Here is a 15,507-nt window from a genome sequence, read left to right as displayed (position 1 = left end):
AACTCACCAGTGTCCCTCGAGCTGAGAAAGAAGGGTTTCCAGGTACTTTGGAGAGGTCCTCACACTGCCAGAGGACAAGGTGGCTACAGTACAAGTAAGGAGACTAGTAAGAGCTAGATGCTTCTTCAGAAGTCCCAAGATCATTAAGGGGAACAGTGAAGGGGCTGATAATATAGTTAGAATCAGAAACTGGTGGTGTTGGAACTAGCCAGGAAGCTGTGAGCAATCTCCAAGAGCAGACGTGTGCCTTTCTTTCCTCCTCCTGTGACAGCCTTTCAGCCAGTTTTGAGGTTGTTCAGCAACAGAGTGGTTACAAGCCTGAGCCCCAGGAGTGCTCCCCCTCAATGCACTGAGGAGCCCTTGACTGTCTGCACAGTGGGCCTTGGGACCACACAAAAGGCAAAGTGGGCTAGAGGAGTCTCAGTACTTGCCCACTTGCTAGGGAGTGAGAAGTCTGCTTACAGTTTCCAAAGGTCAGGCTTTAGGACATTCAAAGCCGCCAGACTGCTGGAACACAGGCAGCTGTGGCCTGGCCCAGGTTCTTTCCCCTGATTCTGTAAGAGGGCTGGGTGGGAACTCCCCACACACCCAGCCTGGTGGAATGTCTCCTTTCTCCCCTGTCCTGTCCTGTCTTTCTTCAGGTTCTCCAGGCTGAACAATGGGTAGACTCCAGCTCACAATACGCTCCCAGAGGACAGGAATCCATAGAAAGTAAATGGCCAGATAGGAAGACAATCACAAATGGGCAGGACCACTGAAATGGTCTCCAGACAAGCTCACACACTGGGCTCTGATTGAGGCCATGATCCTTGTCTAGTGCAGAGGAGTTGGCTCCTGGCAGCAAGGCCTGCTCAAAACATCACTGCTCCCCCAGGGTTTCTGTGTGCCGGCAGTGAGACCTGGGCCAGCTCTGCCTCACTGGGATATAGGACCTGGTTGGCCTGTAAGAGCAAAGCTTACCCTCAGCATCCCACAGCTGGACGGAGTGCTCTCAGCTTCCTGTGCTTGGATACCTTCAGGGATGAAATCTCCATACTGTCATCCCGCCCAATCCAAATAGCTCTGATTGGCTCTTTTACTTTATTTTATTTATTTATTTATTTATTTATTTGCAAAGTGGAGGACTGAACTCAGGCCCTTGCGCTTGCCAGGCAAGTGCTTATTCAACTGAGCTGTCTCCCTGGCCCTAACGATTGGCTCTTTTAAAATCAACTTGCCTTTTAATTTCCTCTATGCCCTCTCTTGTGGCCATGGAAAACAAAGTTTGACTAACGATTAGAATGCTTACTGTAAGAACATTGCACCTGCCCTTTCTGGGCATCACAGATCAAGTTTTTATAAGAGAAAAGGTAGGAAAGGGGAGCAGAGAAAGGAGAGGGGAGGAAAGTGAAAAGGTGGGTAGAATACACTATCACTTCCGGACTGGATTTATTTTCCCTGCGTTTTTGTAACTGTAATCACATTGTTAAACACATCAGCCCTTTCACCAAGTGACTCGAGGTCCAGAAGATCCTGTCTAGTGAGAACCCATTTTATGTTTCTCAGCTAAACATAACACAAATTCCAATGCACAGCGGGATCTTTCAGAGCCTGAGGTCTGATCCACATGACTCCACTGGAAGCAGCATATGGAATTCATGACTTCCGGTGCCTCCTGGAGGCACCCGATCTGTGACCAGCCCAGTGTGACAGCCTCGCCTTATTTAAGGTAGACCTATGCCCTCAGAACAACACAGCATAAACAAAGTGGGGGATATAGGAGAGCAGTGACTATTTGCATATGAGGGTACTAATATTCAGAGCAGTGTCCTGACTCTGCTAAAGTCACTAGAGAAGTTAGAGACAGTCATGAGGATCAATCTCTTCTCCTCTCTTGGTGGCCATTACTTGCTGGCTCTGCAAGTCCCAGTTTCCTGGCCTGTTATCCAGCTTCCAGCACAGGTCTGCCCCTGGAGGGGACAGGGTGCAATATTCCTTCCAATATTGATCCTCTCCTGGAGCTGGGCTATTGGGAACTTCACCCTTCCTGTGCTCACACACAATGTACAGCTCTTGGGATTGCTTCCTGTTAACTTTTTTCCAAGGTCACTGAATCTAAGGGAATGGGAAAATGAACTACAAGTGTCAGTCACAGCTGGTATCTAATGCCAATCACAGCCATCAGCAGTGTGAATTATGTCCCCAGTATAAGGTGAAGCTCAGCAAAGAATGCAACAGTCATGATGTCACCATGACCCCATCACTGGCTGGGCTGGGGAACTAGTCACTGTCTGAAGACAGCTCTCTCTATACCTTCTATTTGGACCTCTTGTGTTAGAACAGAAAAGAGGGGTTCAGCCTGATAATTCCCTCCTTTTCTTCTTATTATGTACTGAGTACATGCTATGTGACAAGCCTCAGTCAATAGTGTAAGTGGATTTCCAAAGATCAGCCCAGTCTGTGGTAACTCATGGACTTACACATCACTAACTATTCCTTCCAGCATTGATCCTCTCCTGGAGCTGGGCTATTGGGAACTTCCCTTCCTGATGAAGATGCATGCCCATGACTCCATTTCTATCCATCTCTCTCCTGATTCTATCTTCCTTATCCTAAGAATGCCATTCAGCCAACACCATGGTTTTCTTCAGCCCATTTGTGGATCTGAATGAGGCATTGTGACTTTTCCTATCTGTCTAGGTGGTTCACCCTGCAGTCATGCCCAACCAGTCTGAGAAGGACATGTTTGTCATCCTTATCTCTATCCCTTCATTTATTCACTGAGAGTTCAACAGATAGGAGCACCCCTACAGTGAGCACTGGGTTTAGTTCCCATCACCAAGTGATGACAACAAAGCTCCAGGTTAGCGGGTGCAGGCAGGCACAGCAGGTTGAGCACAATCATGTGTCAGTGCAAGGTGAAAGGAAAACTAAGATGCAAGGCCATATCAGAGGGCCACATGGCTCAGCCTAGTAAGAGAAGTATGACTGTAAATGTTGTCAGAGAAAGCTTCTAGTACCTAACTGAGCCAAGACTTGGCGAAAGAAAGACTACAGGCCAGATGGGGGAGGGAAGGCATTTGGTGGCATGGATGGATTTTGTGTGTGGAACAAGTGAAGAGAACAAAGTTCCTGTGATTCAAATCCACTCTATTCTGGGAATTGTGAACCTGGATTACACACACACACACACACACACACACACACACACAAACCATTCCAGAAGAGAATGGTGCAAAGTCAGAGAAAATAGGACTGGACCTTGTAGGCCCTTTGATGCCCTTTGGAGACATAGGATAAAGGGTGTGGTATGGCTAGAAGAGAATTCTACTTACTCAAGGCTACTTGGGAAATATGTTGGAGACACAAGGGCAGAGGGAGAGAAAATCTTGGTACACACTGCTTGTGTCACTTGGGGGAATGACTTAATGTCATCTTCATCTGTGGGATAATCATAGTGCTGGACAGAAAACATGACTGCAGCACACACAGGCTGCCAGGGAGTGGGTCTCACATGGCAGCTATGCATGTTACAGTGCTCACCTTTGTGACAACCTGACACCAACATGGGAGCTTGAGATGAGAACTGTGCTTCTCGAGAAGGGCTGGAGAGGATAAAGCTGTGCAGAACAGCTCCAGGGTTCACTGACACATGGCTAAATAATTTATATATCCAGAACCTTTTTAAAACCCCCATTATTATTCCTTTTCCCTGCCTTACAATGACACTGATAATCACTATGCATTAGCTAATTCCATAGCCCTGTTGTGAATCTTACAATATTTCAACCTCCTAATTCAAAATATTCATTCCAAGTAGTTCCAACTTCAAAAGTAAATAATTCCTGAAGGAAAATGGAGTTTTTCCATCTGCCCAGTCCATTTTCCATCTGTTCATACAAGCTTGTGGTAGGATAGGGCTGGGTCATGAGGCCTGTTATCAGTCTTGATTTAAGGAGGACTGTCTTTATCCCAGATGGACTGTGAGCAAGGGATACAGATTGTTTTCCACTGTTATTAGTTACTATGTGATGAGGCAGTTTCAGAGACTGGGAGTGGATTGGAATGTACACTCCATGAGGAAGGAAAAGAGTCACACCACCTGAGCCCTACCTCCAGGCACTATCCATACTGGAAAGTATCACTCCATACCTGCAGCCATCCAACAGGCAGATGCAGTCATGTTCATGGTGTACGAAGGAAGTGAAAGTCAGGAAGGGGTAAAAACCTGTGTAAGGTCACAAATATTGTGAACAGGGGAGTTAGGACTGCTTTCAAAATCTAGGCTCTTTTCCCAATGCCAGAGATTCAAAACACCACTGTGATGTTTGGGAATTAAACAGCCAAAATATTATGATTAGATTTCTTTCATTAACCATGACATATTACAAAGGAAAATCATCCCATGAAAAAAGGATGATAGCCTGTTGAGTTCTTACACTACTGTGGAGCAAGAGAGATGGAGAGAGCCCTTCCACAGAGGATCAGAACAGAGTCCTGCCCAGACACAGGTACAGATTCATGTCCTGAACCCTGACTTGCTCTCAAAATGGCAAGAACAAATGCCTTTCTGAGTTTGGTTCCCCCAGCAGGAAGATCATAGTTTATGTGTTGTGGGCTTTTCCATGAACACCCCAAATGTGGGCCAGGCATGCTGAGGAGGATGAGGAAAGAATGTAGTGGCTATTGGAGGACAGACTGTCAACAATAGTATGATACACAAGCGTAAATTGCCATTTTCACTTGTATGAACACCTGCAACAAGGTAAGAAGTTTGTGTCTAAGTATATCCAATACTTTTACTGAGAAAGTCTGGTCACAAAAATTACTATCTGAGTAATGAGATACTCAGTGCTTTGGTTGATCTACTTCATTTCTGATACAGTAGGCAGGGTAAAGGCAAATTCTGAGTCTTGCTATTTCTGTAAGTTACAGTTCACCAGATTAACATATTGAATTAATATCTATCATATTTTCAAAGTAGACTCACCAGAGCCACCACAGAGCCAGTGGGAGGATGTTAAACATGGCCAGTGAGCTAGAGGGTCTGTAGGACCCAGGCAAGGTAGCGACTTGCCTGGAGCGACTCTCTCAGGACTCTGGAGCGACTGCAGAGTCCTGATGGCAGAAAGCCAAAGGTACCACAGTGGAAGGCTGATAGAGCTAAGCCAGAAGGCTGAAGGGTCTGTGCTAAAAGGTTAAACAGTCAGCACTGTAGCCTGGAGAAGAACTCCAAAGGAGATGGTGAAATCTGAAGCTCCTCCAAAGAAGCAGAACTTAGACCTCTTCCTTCTTTCTCTTTTTATTCCATTCAGGCTACAGCCTATTGGTTGGTGCCACCTACCCCAAAGGCAGATCCTCCCTCTCCAACAAACCTATTATCCAAACACATCCAAAATTGTGGTAATCCAGTCAGCATGAGGTTTCCTGTTCAGGTTTACACCACAGTTAACTATCACACCTTCTATGCCACATAATGACTCGTCCCGCGAGTCAACACGTGGGATAGGGCTGGTGAGATGACTCAGTGGTCTGAAGCACCTACTTAGAACAAGCTTGGCAGAGCACAGGGACCGCGGTTCAATCCCCCAGCACTACATGCCAGCCAGCCCCGCCCCCTGGTGGGCTGAGCTGGCCACACACACACAAACACACATAAATAAATGAATAAAATTTAAAATTACAAAAAAAAAAAAAAAAAACCACGTGGGATAGTGACCTGGAGGAGGAACGGGGATGAACAGTACAGGGCAAGAGACACAAGAGACGGAGACAAGACAGACTTTCTGATCAAGTCTCGTTTATTGAGGAAGTGAGTGGGGTCTAAATAGCAGTGTAGCGGAAGTAGTTGGGCAGGACTGGCTGCTGATTGGTAGTTGAGGTCCAGGACCACAGGAAGAGGCCGAGGCAAGCAGGGATTGGTGCTGCAGCACTTCTTGCCCAAATAAGGGAAAATATAACAGGACTGTTCTATCGCCTCGCCCCCCACAACAAAAGTGGCATAAATGTGGACAAGTGGCTAAGGGGTCAGTGTGAGTATTCAACCCAAAAACTTGAGGTGTTCTCCACTCCCTGCTCATGAGAGTTTGCTCAAGTTACAAAATCTGTTTCATCTATGAAATAGGGTTAAAATGTCAAATTCATGTTAGCCTGAAATATTTGAATGCTTAGAATACAGATCTGGAGATAACAATCTTTGGGAATCTACTGTTATTCCATCATCCCCATTATCACTGTCCCTTTGATGGGCTGTAGTCTATACTCTTACAGTTAGTGTATATGTCTCCTTACAACTCCAGGATCTCTACCACTGGTCTAGGCAGAAGCCACCATGGATGGCTGTACACTTTCTCCATCCTTAGGGCATCACTCAGCGCAGAATCATGGAGTCCAACACCAGCTGTGCCAAAGGGGAACACTATGCAGTACAGAGCCATTCTTTCAGGCTGCGTGAAGTCCCTGGCCACCACATCAAGACTTAACTGAGATTTCAGGCTCATTTTCACTTGTTGTTTTATTCAGTGCTAATCTCCAGAGATGGCTTTGATATCACATGGCCCAAGTATCTGTTTTACTGAAAATAAACCCAGAGGTCCCAAGCCTGCTCTCACTGAGTGGCAAACATGGTCTTTCTGTGTCTGCTGTCACTTACTCTTGCCTCTGAAAAGCACCTTCTCCAGCCTGACTGTACCTGGGCTCCAGGGCTCCAGGATACCAAGGGACAGCAACTTGGGTGTACCATGCCTGGTTCCAGCCTGGAGGACTTATGGGCTGTAAGGAGGGAGGAGGCTGCAGGAAACAGGAGTAGTTTGAATCACACCTTCTACCATTTGTGGCACTGGCCCTTCAGAGGGAGCACAGGACCTGAATGTCAGCCAGGGGGAGTGCAGGGTCATGTAGAACTACCTGTGAAGACAGCATGTCCTCCCCTCCCTCCCTTCCCTTATTCTCCTCTCTTCTACTTCCCTTCCCCACTTTCCATTCCTCTTTTCCCCTTTCCTTTGAACTCCTCTGCCCTGCCCTCACCTCTCTCCCCTACTTTCTCTTCTCCCTCTACTAAGAAGCACTGGTAGTCAGCATACTAAAACACACACCTATCTCTTCAATTGAAGCAAACCATTGAGAGTACAAATGTCAGCTGGCTCTCCTACTTTAGAATTCAGACTTTGGAACCACACAGCTTGCATTCAAATCCCACCTCTTCCAAATGATAGTTGTGTGGCCTTGGGGAAGAGTCTAGTTCTCACTGTGACTCAGTGTTGTCATCTCAAATGGTTTGGTGACATTATTGCCCATCCTGTGCTGTGAAGGGCAGACTCCAAGGTGCTGCTCCCAGCAAGTCCTGTTCACACTGCTGGTTCTCAGTATCCCTGTCCAGCCCCTCTCTCCCCTCCATTTCTTCCTAGTGAAGTACAGTTCTGCTGAGGAAATCACAAAAGTGTGCAGTTCCCCTGAATTCTAAGGAGGCTGAGCTTTTCCTCCAAATTCTAAAGATCAGGATATGACAGCTCCCCCTGCTACCTCAAGCTGGAACCATACCCTGCTGCCCCCTGGTACCCAGAAACTTGGATGCTGCTAGCATCTGAGGATCTGTGTCCTGAAAGGGAGATTCAGTTTAGACTGAGGTCACCACTGTCACAATTTTATCTAGGTGGAGGAAGCATCCTTCCCATGATGTGCTCTGAAGGCAGGTTGGGAGGCACCAGACTGTTTTCAACTTAACTCAGTGGTCCTGTTGAACAGATAGGGGATAGGGCTGAAGCCTTGGCACCTCTGATTCCCTACAGAAATATCCAACCAGATGCCAAGCTGAGCCATCAGGATTTTGACCAGGAGGGGTCAGAGACTGGGAAGATGGGCACCCTCTGTCTTTAGAAAGAGAACCATGCCTCCTGGGACAGGGACAGGGACAGAGTGCAGATGTGGAAAAATGACTCTGCAGCACTTGTAAGGTAAACACAGTTGAGGACAGCTCACTGAGCATATCTAAATACATGCTATAGAGGAGGCTGAAGGCTCCCAAAACAAAATACCGTACCCTGATCTGACACTGCACAATTGTGTAGCCTATATGAAATTATTAGGCTGTACCCCAAAACTAATTGTAATTGCTATGTGGCAATTAAAATTTTTTAAAATCATTTGAAAACCTCTTTAAGTTACAAAGCACTGGTTGTGGTGTTATATGCCTGTAATTCTAGCACTCTGAGAGGCTGAGGTGGGAGGATTCACAGTTTGACCCCATCCTGTCTTAAAAGAAATGGTGTGAAAAAGGGCTTGGGATGTGGCTTCCTGCAAAGGCCCTAAATTCAGTCCCTACCATTGCAAAGAAAAACCAAAAGGGAAAGTAGAAGAAGGAGGAAGGGAAGCCTGTGCGCCTGTGAACCTTAGCTTGTCCCGCCCTATGGCTGCCTTGGAGTTCAGATGCTCTGTGCCCAGTTGTCACTAGAGGACACAGAGGAGTCTTGCTCCACAGGGATTCCTTTGTCCCCAAGGGACTGAAACTTTCATGTTTCTGGAAAACTTCCATGAGATGGAGAGAGGCCAGGCAAGGCTTGTCCACAGCTTTAAGAGCCCTGCTCACCTGGGTGATGCCCTGAGGTCAAGTCACACCTTACCAGGACACTGAAGCCAAGGCCTAACAATGAAACCTACACAGTGACAACATTCTGGAGTGTACAGTAACCCTAAACCCTACAAACTGAACCCAGCAATACATAAAAACAATCCCATGTGAGACTGTCCTGAGAATACAAGGCTGGCTAACCATTTCAGAATCAAAAGACACAATCAATTTATGGTGTCAGCCAGCTAAAAGGGAAGCATCACCTTCACCTACAAAACTCCCACATCTACCCGACATAACTGAGTAGAAGCTGGGGCACCAGACCTCCTGGTATTCCAAGTGGTGACACGCCACAGCAGAGCTGCCACATCCAGTGGGGCCACACGAGCCAGTGCGGAGGAGGTGCAGCCTCGTTTTCCATGCCCAGACTCCCAGACCCTGCACCTCTGCCAGATGGGCACACCGAGCACCAGGGTGGAAAGGGGGTGGGTGCCCTGCAGCAGCTTCCCAGGAGGTGTGAGCTGTTCACATGATAAATGTACAGCACAGTTGGAGCAAAACTTTTGAAGCAGTTTTGTTTAATTCTACAATTTTCACTAATATGGCAGAGAACAAAAGGTGACAGATACCTGAGTGTAGCTGTTCTGAGTGCTCCTGAGTGATCAGAACCTCAGTCCCCCACCCCGACCAGCTAGGGTAGTGGAGGCCACCAGAGACTCCCCCCACCAATCATTTGCTTCCCATTTTCTACTCCTTTTTTAGTAATTTGATTTCTATTTTATCATAATTTATTTATTTCCAGGTAACATTACCTGATAATTTATTTAATCTTAGTTGTGACTACTGCAAAATAGTTTTAGAAGTACAGTATCCCTTTCTCCAAGTCCAGTCAAGGCCAGAGTTCAACTCTTAGAAACATGGTCTCCATCTGTACTTCTCATCACACACATACCTGCACACACATGTGCCACTGCCCTGCCTCTCCCTTGCTTGGTTCACCAGCTCTGGGGTGTGTATAAAATTCAGTGTCTTGGTGTAGTGACAATGGCACACCAATCTCAGCCTCAGCATGTAGAAAGGGAAGAAAGAACTGAGTGTGCCTTTCCCATTATATCCCATTAGAATGGGCCTTTAATTTTGGCTCAGGTTGTTTTGAGGTGTGTTGTTAATTTTTTTTTAGAACTTGTACTCATTTATTGGAGACAGGGTCTCACTACAGTTATGAATGATAGTAACCCTCCTGTCCCAACCTCCCAGCACTAGGGTTACATATTGTGCCACTACACTCAGTTTCAGTGCTGCACAGCACACCTGTGGCTCTGGAGCTGGCATGACATGTTGTGCCAGGGGTAGAACTTGGGTTCTTGAGCTTGCCAGGCAGGCACTTAGACTGCTAAGCTATCTCCTCAGCTTTGTTGTTTAAAAGGCTCCCAGAATGTCAATGGGACAAGGAGGTAAAAGGACAGGGTAGAAGAGGAGAAGGGAGCCTAAGGAGGAAAAGGTGAGTGGTGCATGCCTACGAGCTTCCCTCGAGGAACGTCATCATCATGTACTGGGAGCATTGTCAATGAAAACTTCTGAGGAAAGCATTCTGATATGTAATGCCCCATTAGGTCATATTCTCACATTTATAGGTAAGGAAGCTGGAGCTTAGTGAGTGGAACGAGCTCCCTAACTTACCCAGTTGTCCCAGAGAGGAGCTATGGCCCAGCCAGGCTGCAGGGAGCATGAAGGCACTGTCATGCTGATAGCATCTTGCAAATGTGTGACTTGTGAGTCAATAGCAGCAACTATACACAAGCTCTTACTTCTCCTGTGCATGGAGCTGTGTGTTTTCTCCCTAGCACCTCATTCAATCCATACAATTGTCCTGTGGAGTCTGTGTGCTTCTCCACATTTTACTAAAAGCTGATGCTGAGAGAGTTGTTTAGGGTGGCTCAAGGGACACATGCCCAGGCGTCAGTAGATGTGGGATGGGATGTAGGCACTTGACTGCATGCCAAGAAGTTAGGGATGTGTAGAGTTGTATGTGTGTGTGCTGGACGGTGGTAAGCAATGGATGGTGATCTTATGCACTCCTTGGAGAGTAATCTGGGAAGACTAAGTAGCTGAGTCCCCAGATCCATAAGCAGAAGGTTTCCAGACCCACATGTTTGGAAGGTTCTTGTGTGAAGATGGCAATAATCTTATCTAGAGGGAAAATCTGGCCTCCTGCTGTGAGGACCAATTGTGAGATGCTTGAAACAAATATAATATACCCTATCATTATCCATGTTAATTAAACTCAAGACTTCTGGTATACATGTCATGTTTTCTACACTCAAGAAACTTGCATCTCATTGACAAGATGAGCAGTCCACAGGCCACTGCAGCACAGTGGTGTGCATTCTAGAATAGGCAGGCAGAAAGGTTCTGCTGCTGAGATAGTGGAGGGGGAAGGGTGGCAGGAAAACCAGTGCCATGCAGCAAGGTTGTCCCAGAATATAGGACAGGTTCTGGATAGAGGACAGCTTGGGCTGAAACTCACAAAGGGGACACCACACAGCCTGATTGGGAGGCTGCAGCTGTTGTGTATGGTAGAGGAAGAATGAGCAGGTAGGACAATAGGGCAGGAGGCCATGAGCACATGGTCAGTCCCCAGGACACTGTGGCCCTTGGGGGAGGGAGGAGTGTGGGAAGTTGTGGTCTGCTGGGAAAGGACTGTGTGGGGAGGTGGCTGGCTTCCACTGCAGACAGCAGATCCACAGCCACCACCCATGGAGCTTGTCTGCCAGACGTCTGCCATGGCGCAACAGTACTGCCACACCAACCATGGTGGAGGAGCACCACAGCTGCGTGAACCCAGGAGCCAGATGGTGGGTAGCAGGGAGGACCCAGGTGACTCTGGACTCCCCACACATCTGTGAATCAATTAAGTGCACCCTATGATGCCAGGACACATGCACTGGCTGTAGGGATGCTGCAGGGACATGGAGGAACATAAGGACCTAGAAAGGGACACAGAGAGGATACAAAAGACAGAGGAGGGACATAGGAAGGGAGCTGGGGACCCAGTAAAGGACACAAAAAGTAACTGAAGTGGACACAGTAAGAGACCCAGGAGAAGACACAGGAGGATACACAAGGGAACACAAGAGGCTTGGTACCTGGTAAGGAACTCAGGAAGGGACACAAGAGGGATCCTGGAAGGAGCTGTAGTAGAAGGCACATGGATACAGGGAGGGACAAAGGAGGGGACACAGAAGGGGACTCAGGAGGTTACCAGCCTCAGCTATGAGTATATCAGTATGGGGTTCCCCAGGCCTCTTAGCCTTGCTTTCTCCAGGGTTATGGGTTAGGGACATGGAGGGGACACAACATCTCCAGGGAACATCCTCTGAGGGGAGTCACTGTGATTCTCTTTTTAACTGGGCTATCATAAAAAGAAAGAGAAAGAAAGAAAGAAAGAAAGAAAGAAAGAAAGAAAGAAGAAAGAAAACAAACACCTGGTGGCCCCTAAGCTGAACACTTTCTTCTGACTTCTGAGTCCCCCAGTTGTAGGGACAGCACTGCCACACCTCATAGCTCAGGGAACTCAGGAATGGCCTCTAGAGCCCAGAGAAGGCACTCTATTCCTATAAACAGGACCTAGAAAGTTGTCCCCTACCTCATCTTCTCCCCTTTGGGACAGTTCTGGGTCCCAGGATGGGCCTTTTCAGAAGTAGTCCTGTACTAGGCTGCTCCCAGGGCACTGTGTGACCCCAGAACTACACTTCCATAGTCCCTCCCTATTCTTTCCCTTTCCCCTCACATGGGCAGGAGGGATACCTGCATGACAGGTATGTGGTGGTTCAGGTGGAAGGAAGGGGAGACAGTCATGGGGCATGAGCCCATACACTACAGCCCCTGTTTCCTGTCACATGGGAGGTTGGGAGTTGGGGACAATCCTGTAGGCATCTTGAGCTCATCCATAGTGTCCCCGGCTATACTCGGACTCTGCCTGGAGAAATGCCTTGGAGAGAGAGTCAGAAGCCCACTGACCTACACACCACCCTGAACCCTGAGTTCACAGGTTCTACAACAGGTGCCTCTGCTGGGAGGGCCCAGTCGCCTGTTTGTGGGGAGAATTGAAACCAAGAGGGGAAAAAAGGGGACAGAGCAGTTCCTAGACAAGTAAGTGACATGAGATGGAAAGTAATAAGTGAGAAATGAAAGGCAATGCAGTAGAAAGACTATTATAAAGTAATTCTAAATCTTTTCATTGGATTCCACTGAAATGACTCTGTCTCTTTGAAATTCGTAGAGATCTTCTTTGAACTAACATTTGGAAGCATAAGAGGATCAGGCACCACAACCTTTTTATTTTGAGATATAATTGGTTTCAGATAAGCTATTTTTATTCATCTGTTTTCCTTAACATTGTCACCTGCAGGTGAGAACCCAGGGCAGGTGGCCCAGGTCACACCTGGTTCATGTCCCACCAGTTGTGCAGAACAGAGTGGAGCTGTTGTTGCCACAGAAGTTGGTGACCAACTCTGGCCTCCTGGGTATATGACATCTGCAGACAAGACTGCCTGAGAAATTATTTGGCAGTTAGTCAATGATTGATCTCAAGACACAATTGATTAGATTTCAGATTTATAGGCACACAGTAAATCAATTTCCCAAGTTTATTAAAAGATCAAACTTTTGGTGTTTAAGAAATGAATAATGAGACCATGTCCCCCCAGCACAGCTCCTTACTTCTGATGCCACAGGAACAAGAAAGAACTTTACCCCATGACTTAGACACAGCACCAGAGCTGCCCTGTGTGTGCTTTCATCTTATTCTGAATCAGAGCCTGCATGGTGTTGCCTTGCTCACAGATACACATTTAGACCTGTCACACACAGAGGCAAGTACCATCTGCAGAGGGCAGATAACAAGGCAAATGCTAGCCAGCACCTTGATAAAGTCCCATGTCTGCTGCTCCTGGCAGCCCTCACTAATACAGTTTAAGGACTGTTTTCTTCTTTAAAGAATAGGTCATGCTTTAAAACCTCTTCTTCTTCCAGACAACAGGCTTACACTTTGCCAACATCCATTAAACACTGGTTTATTGGAAAGGAATGGCCTTTTCCCAAGAAGAAATTGGATGTATATAAGTATAAACCACCTCAAAGAGGTTTCCATAAACCACTTGTGATTACACAGCCTAGAGATTTGTTCCTGGCTTTGTAGATCCTCCAATGAGAGATTAAAAAAACAAGTTATCTCATTTCATTCTTAAAAATTCACATAAGCTTTTGTATTTAGAGCTCTCAACCTAAGACATAAACTACATCTGCTCAAAGTCTAGCTCATTTGGAGACAGAAGCCAAAGTAATATTTCAAGGGTAGAAAGAAGACAACCTTGGCTATGTATTGCAAAGCAAAGAGCCTGGTATGGAAAGTAGTTTTTGCTGAAGAGCTTAGATTTCCTTAATCTGAATATCTTGTGCCTTTCAACCACTAACACCACTACTGTTGGAGGCAAAACCTGTGACCTCCTAAAGAATAAATAACCACTGATAAAATAAAAAAATTAACCAAAAATTTTAGGTTTGGTGCTGTGGATGGAAGGACACACTGATTATATTTTTCTTTCAAAATGTTCTCTCCATGTAAGTGTCATAAAGTGTTACTTCTCCATTAAAATTCCTTCACTTGCCTTTTGTGAAATTCAGAATGGAAGCACTTAATCAGAAAATGGTTTTTAAAATTGAATTCATACTATGATATATTAATCCTCATTTTCCAGAAGAAAGACACCAAGACTGCAGTAGAAACTAGTCCAGTTGGTGGTCAACCAAGAACTTTAGATACATTTTCTATATTTGAAAAATCTTCATGCTGTTTTCACAAAATGGAAGTTAGATTTTAATTTTCCAGTCTGTCTCACAATGAGAATATGAATGTGTATCTTCTCTATGCTCAGAACTCGGGGGCCTGGCCTTAGCTCAGTTTTTTTTTTTTATTTTTTTTGTCAATTTTCCAATTTTAATCATATAATGAGATTTTTGGTTATATAATGCAAAATTTAAAACAAATCAGAGACTTGTATATAGAACACCACCTCCTCAGTATGTCAATTGTAGCTTCAGGGGAAAAAGTATAAAAGAATTTAAGGGAAAATAAAGAAAAGGTAGAGATTAGAAATAAGGCTGAAGGACAAAGGAGGATTTTGGAAAAATGGTGCAGAAGACAAGAGGAAAAGAAAGAAGGAATAAATAAGTACTGAGCAGAACAACAACTACACAAAAGGTAAACAAAGTCATACTCATGTAAAAGATCAAACAATGGATACACTATCCAATCAAACAAACAAATGAACAAAAACAAAAAGAGAGAGAAAGAAAAAATCCACTTCAGATTTGTCTCTGCTATCACTAGTACACAACACGTGGAAACAGTCTAGACTTGTTCTGATTTATCCCAGGAAGTGGGCAGTGCCTTTATGATGGAGTAGGTAGTAAACTTGCTCCTTTATTTTCCCTGAAGTTCAGGCTGGCTTCTGGCTGAGGAGCAGGACTGAGACCTGTTCAGCCTGCAGTGGTCAGCAGACCTGTGGGCTTGAGCTCAGCTGGGAGCATTCTGGTAGAGTAACATGCAGCTGTGTTAAGTGGCTGCTTCCACAAAGCTGTCAGCCTCAGGTTGCTGGAGTTCGATCCCCACAACACTCCAGCCAGCCAAACCACACCTTAGGGCATTTAGAGAAAAAAAAAAAAAAAACTTATGCTCAGAACTAGTTGCACCTTTGTAAGACTTTCATTTCTACCACAAGATATGATGATGCAGGCTTGGCTGAAGCCACTGCTGGAGTGTAGGTAAGGAAGAACAAAGAGGCGAGCTTCTGAGAGCATCAGTCAAGACACCACAGTGGTTGTGCTTGCTCAGTCAAACTCCACGCCATCAGTGCCTGGCAAAGGGAAGTCCCCAACTCAAGGCATCCCATCAAGGTGAT

The sequence above is a fragment of the Octodon degus genome, unplaced genomic scaffold (assembly GCF_000260255.1).
Source record: "Octodon degus isolate 3935 unplaced genomic scaffold, OctDeg1.0 scaffold00057, whole genome shotgun sequence".
NCBI classification, from domain to species: Eukaryota; Metazoa; Chordata; class Mammalia; order Rodentia; family Octodontidae; genus Octodon; species Octodon degus.
Note: the sequence above shows the minus strand (reverse complement) of the source record.